At 37.9% G+C, this 6,347-nt stretch overlaps 1 long non-coding RNA gene across 1 annotated transcript in view; it reads right to left on the bottom strand.

Annotated features, from left to right (window-relative positions):
* Window positions 1-5,863, bottom strand: part of LOC116661935 — a 19,119-nt gene extending 13,256 nt beyond the window's left edge. The window contains exons 1-2 of the long non-coding RNA XR_004317889.1: window positions 5,818-5,863; window positions 5,047-5,055 (exon numbers count right to left, since the gene is read on the bottom strand). This is a non-coding gene — a long non-coding RNA (uncharacterized LOC116661935). The remainder of the gene's footprint in view (window positions 1-5,046; window positions 5,056-5,817) is intronic.
* Between the last annotated feature and the right edge of the window lie 484 nt (window positions 5,864-6,347).

Raw genomic sequence — 6,347 nt, 5'->3', positions numbered from 1 at the left:
CCTCCTAGGCAGGACTGAGACTTGTTTACAGCCTGAGGCAGATAGGATTTTTCTGCCCTGGAAACCTCAGAGAACTCACACCACCAAGACAAATAAGGAGCTGAGATTTGGCATGGAGCAGGAGTGGGTCCATTCCGTGATCTTCCCAGAACCTGCCTTTGGAGCGCCGACCTGAGGCGGAGCGGGCAGCTGCACAGAGCAGCTGAGTGATCGGTGCCGGGAGAGGGCAGGCAGCCACCCACCTTCCAGGCAGGAACACAGCACCTGACCACGGTGCTGGGAGGGGGCACGATCTGCCTACCTACCTTGCCTGACCACAGCATCTGACTGCGGCATCAGGAGGGGGAGTGACCCGCCCTCCCACCAGGCAACAGCTCAGCACCTGACCCAGTGTTGGGAGGGGTCGTGACCTGCTAGCTGACAGCCATTGGGAGCAGCACAGATGAGGGTGCCAACAGAGGACCTCTGGAAACAGCAAGCTGAGTTTGCAAAACAGAGTGAAGTCACAAAGAACTCTCAATAAAATTAAGAGCACACTGTCTCCAGGAGAACTAGATAACTGATACTCCTTGAGCCACAGTGCCAGAAAGATGTGAGCAATATGAAGAAGCAGAGGAACCACTCCCAATTAAAACATCAAGAGAAATCCCCTGAAAGCACGATCAAGAAAATAGACATCGATGGCCTACTAGATCAAGTTTTCAAAAAAGGACTGATCAAAGTACTGAAGGAACTAAAAGAATAGAGTTTAGAGATATAAAATATGTCAAAAATGAAATAGAAGCTATAAAGAAGAACCAAGTAGAATTAGTAAACTCATTTGCTGAGATGAGAGCTGACCTAAAGGCTGTACAAAGCAGGCTAGATAATGCAGAGGAACGAATAAGTGACCTCGAAGACAGGGCAACAGAAAGCACCCAATCAGAACAACTAAGAGAAAAACAAATAAAAAAAATGAAAACAATATAAGGGGCCTATGGGATAATATAAAGCATACAAATGTATGCATAATAGGGGTTCCAGACGGGGAAGAAAGAACAAAGGGGATTGAAAAGGTATTTGAAGAAATCATGACTGAAAACTTCCCAAACCTAAAGGAATCAGATATCCAAGTATAGGAGGCTCAGAGGGCCCCAAACAGGAAGAACCAAAACAGACCCACACCCAGACATATAAGAAGACGGCCAGAGTCAAGGATAAAGAAATGATCCTAAAGGCAGCAAGAGAAAAGCAAAGATTGAGTTACAAGGGAAACCCCATAAGGCTCTCAGCTGATTTCTCTACACAAACACTACAGGCCAGAAGGGAGTGGCAAGATATATTCAAAGTCCTGAATGAAAAAAAGATGCAGCCTAGGATACTTTATCCAGCAAGGTTATCCTTTAGGATAGAAGGAGAGAGAAAGAATTTCATAGAGACGCAAAAACTAAAAAAAGTTTAGCTACACTAAACACGTGTTAAAAGGAACATTGAAAGGTCTACTCTAAATAGAAAAGAAGCAGGATGCTACAAAAATGAGAATCTCATAACTGGAAAGGAGATAACTGCCATGAATTACAAAAAGAATAAACACAAAATTATAAAAGAAGACATCTAAATCATTAAGAGTGGGAGAGGGAAGCAAGGAAAGCCACTGTGGAAAACAGTATGGAGATTCCTCAAAAGACTAGGAATAAACTTACCATATGACCCAGGAATCCCACTCCTGGGCAGATGTCCAGAAGGAACCCTAATTCAAAATGACACCTGCACCCCAATGTGCATAGCAGCACTATTTACAATAGCCAAGACACGGAAACAGCCTAAATGTCCATCAACAGATGACTAGATAAAGAAGCTGTGGTATATTTATACAACGGAATACTATTCAGCCACAAAAACTGACAACATAACGCCATTTGCAGCAACATGGATGTTCCTGGAGAATGTCATTCTAAGTGAAGTAAGCCAGAAAGAGAAAGAAAAATACCACATGAGATTGCTTATATGAGGAATCTAAAAAAAAAAAAAAACACAAAACATAAATACAAAACAGAAACAGACTCATAGACATAGAATACAAACTTGTGGTTGCCAAGGGGGCAGGGGGTGGGAAAGGACAGACTGGGATTTTAAAATGCCGAATAGATAAACAAGATTATACTGTATAGCACAGGGAAACATATACAAAATCTTGTAGTAGCTCATAGCAAAAAATATAAAGTGACAATGAATATATATATGTTCATGTACAACAGAAAAATTGTGCTCTACACTGGAATTTGACACAACATTGTAAAACGACTATCAATCAATAGCAATAAATGTTTACCTCATAAACAAGAAAAATTTCACATAAACAATATAAGTTCACATCTCAAGGAATTAGTAAAAGAAAAACAAATAAAGTCCAAAGTTAATAAAAAGAAGGAAATAACAAAGATCAGAGCAGAAATAGACATTAAAAAAGACAATAGAAAACATCTATGAAATGAAAGCCTGTTTCTCTGAAAGATAAACAAAACTGACTCACCAAGTAAAAAGACAGACAACTGAAATTAATAAAATCAGAAATAAAACAGGAAGTACTACAACTGATACCACAGAAATACAAAAAATTGAAAGAGACTACTATCGATAATTATAGCAAAGCTTTCACAACCTAAAAAAAGTCAATAAATTTCTAGAATCATGAAGTCACCTATGACTAAATTATGAAGAAATGGAAAATCTGAATAAATTGATTTCTAGTCAGGAGATTAAAGCAGAAATCAGAAATATTCCAAGAAATAAAGTTCAGAAAAACTTGCTTCACTAATCAATTCTACTATAGAATTAATACCAACACTTCTCAAACTCTTCCAAAAAATAGAAGAGAAGAAAACACTTACAAACTCATTTTACAAGACCAACATTATCCTGGTACCATAACGATACATAAATACCATAAGAAAATTAGAGGCCAATATATCTGGTGAATATAAATGCAAAAATCCTCAACATAATATTAACAAACCATAATCAACAATGTATTAAAAGAATCACAGACCATGGTCAAGTAGCATGAATTCCAGAGTTGCAAAGTTGGTTCAATTTTTGCAAATCAATCAACAAGATACACCACATTGACAAAATAAAGAATAAAAATCATATAATAATTTCAATAAGTGCAGAAAAACTATATAACAAAATTCAAAATTAATTTATAATGAAAACTCAACAGAGTGGGTATAGACGGAATGTACTTCAATATAGTAAAAGCCATATGTGACAATCCTACAGCTAACAACATACTCAATGGTGGAAAGCTAAAAGCTTCTCTTCTAAGATCAAGAAAAAGACAAGGAAAACTCTAGTCTCCACCAGAATAAAAAAAAAAAAAAAAACTGTTACAATTAATAAATTAATTCAGTAGATACGCAGGACACAAAATCAATATACAGAAACTGGTTTCATTTCAATACACTAATAATGGACTATCAGAAAGAAATAAATAAGAAAACAATCTCATTTACATCATTTAATCAGAAAGAATAAAATGTCTATGAATAAATTTAAGTGAGAAGGTGAAAGACCTGTATTCCAAGAACTATTAGACATTGATTTAAAAAAAAAAAGAATTTGAAGTAAGCACAAATAATTAGAAAGGTATTCCATGAAAATAGGTTGGAAGAATCAATATTGTTAAAATGTCCATACTACCCAAAACAATCTACAGATTCAGTACAATCCCTATCAAAATTCCAATGGCATATTTCACAGAAATAGAACAAGCAATCCTAAAACTTGTATGAAATGACAAAAAACATAATGAAAGCAATCTTGAGAAAGAAGAACATGTTGTAGGCATCACACTCCTTGATTTCAAAGTATATTACAGAGCTAGAGGAAACAAAACATTACGTTTTTCCCATAAAAACAGACACATAGATCCATGGAACAGAATAGAGAGTCCAGAAATAAACCCATGCACATATGGTCAATTAATTTTCAATGAAGGATTCAAGAATTCAAAGTGAGGAAGGGCCAGTCTCTTCAATAAGTGGTGTTGGGAAAAATGAAGAGCCACATGCAAAAGATTAAAACTGGACCTTTCTGTTATATCATTCACTAAAACTAACTCAAAATGAATTAAAGACTTGAATGTGATATCGGATCAAGATGGCTGACTAGGAGGACATAGAGTTCACATCCCCCTGCCCCAAACATACAAAAAATACATTGGCATAGGGAACAAGCTTCATGGAATACTAACTGGGAAATGTCAGAAGAACTCCTACAGAACCAAAGCTACAAGAAAGATTTCTATGTAACCTCATAGGAAGGAAAAAAGGCATAGGGTAAGGACTTCTGCCCCTGGGAGGGATCTTAAAGGAAGAGAAGGCTTACACAGATAGGCACTCACCCCAGGGAGTGAGCAGTTTGAGCCACAGACTGGGCTTCTTCACCCTGGGTTACTATACAGATGAGACAATCCATCTTGGCTGCTGGGAGAACTGCTAGTACAGAAAGGACTGGAGAAGCCTAGACTCCACTCACAAAGAGGGTGTGGGTGCTGGCTCACACACAAACATGGTAGAGAGCTCTGCATTTGCAGCTGCCACCCCACCACAGTCTCCAGTCCCAGTGGGGCAAACATTACTGCCCATTCATTACACTCCACAGCTTGGTGCTAGATCTTAGGCAGAAAGGTCTTAGGAGAAAACATGATCTAAGGACACATAAATGGCCTGGGGGAATGGGGTGTGGTCTAGGTGGAAGATTAGTGGCCATTGTTGGCACTAAATTGGGTGGTGCCCCAGGAACCACTGTGATCAGCATACTACAGTCTGTTTAGTGCTCCAATCTAGCCCACTCCATGCCACATCTTGGCACTAGATTTAGGGAAGACAGATCCTAGGAGAAGACTGCCACAGAGTCAGTCCAGATCAATGAGGGCACTGCTATTCCTGCAGCCACAATGTCCTGACCCCCAGATTCTGCTTAGCAAACACTCCAGCTCCACAAACTCCACACCAAAGCATTCCACTAGATATGGAAAAACTGCAAAAGGAGAAGGTATACGACTTTGGGCTGCTTATGTGTGGAGCCACAGATGCCTACACACATTAGACTTCTGTGAGTGCACAGGCCTCACTTGCTTCATCACCCCTCTTCTTTGGGTCAAGGCATTCAATAAAGAGGAATAGAGCCTCATTGAGTCTGACCCTCAGAGCTTCTACTCCAAGAAAAGAGGAGCAGGCCCCACCTCTAAAAAGGCAGAGACATTTGTTTATTTTTGCTTTTATTTTTATTGCTTGGGTTGATGGCCCTAGGATAATATTGCTGTTATTTGTGTCAGATAATGTTTCGCCTATGTTTTCTTTTAAGAGTTTTATAATGTCTTATGTTTAAGACTTTTAGCCACTTTGAGTTTATTTTTGTATATGGTGTGAGGGAGCATTCTAACTTCATTGTTTTACATGGGCAGCTGTCCAGGTTTCCCAACAACACTCGCTAAAGGGACTGTCTACTCTATTGTATGCTCTTGACTCCTTTGTCAAAGATTAGTTGACCAAAAATTTGTGGGTTCATTTCTGGGCTCTCTATTCTGTTCCATTGATCCATGTGTCTGTTTTTGTACCAATACCATGTTTTAATTACTGTAGTGCTGTAGTATTATCTGAAGTCTGGGAGGGTTATTCCTCCAGTTTCACTCTTTTTCTTCAGTAATGCTTTGACAATTCTAGGTCTTTTTTGATTACATATAAATTTTAGGATTATTTGTCCTAATTCTGTGAAAAATGTTCTGGGTAACTTGGTAGGATTTGCATTAAATCTGTAGATTGCTTTAGGTACTATGGTTATTTTTAACAATATTAATTCTTCCAATCCAAGAGCATGGGATAGCTTTCTATTTCTTTAAGTCATCTTTAATTTTATTAGTCAATGTTTTGTAGTTCCCCACATAAAAGTCTTTCACTTCCTTGGTCAGATTAATTCCTAAGTATTTTATTGTTTTGGATGCAATTTTAAAAGGGATTGTTTCTTTATTTACATTTTCTGATATTTCATTGTTAGTGTAAAGGAATGCTACTGATTTCTATATGTTAATCTTGCATCCTGATACCTTGCCAAATTATTTTTTCAGCTCTACCAGTTTTTGTGTGGAGCCTTTAGGATTTTCTATATATAATGCCATGTCATCTGCATATAATGACAATTTCACCTCTTCTCTTCCAATTTGGATCCATTTTACTTTTTTTCTTGTCTAATTGCTATGGCTAGTACTTCTAATACTATATTGAATAGAAGTGGTGAGAGTGGGCATCCTTGTCTTGTTCCAGATTTTAGCAGAAAGACTTTCAGTTTTTCACCATTGGGTATTA

Source organism: Camelus ferus, chromosome X (assembly GCF_009834535.1).
Source record: "Camelus ferus isolate YT-003-E chromosome X, BCGSAC_Cfer_1.0, whole genome shotgun sequence".
NCBI classification, from domain to species: domain Eukaryota; kingdom Metazoa; phylum Chordata; class Mammalia; order Artiodactyla; family Camelidae; genus Camelus; species Camelus ferus.
This window is presented reverse-complemented; position numbering and strand designations above follow the sequence as displayed.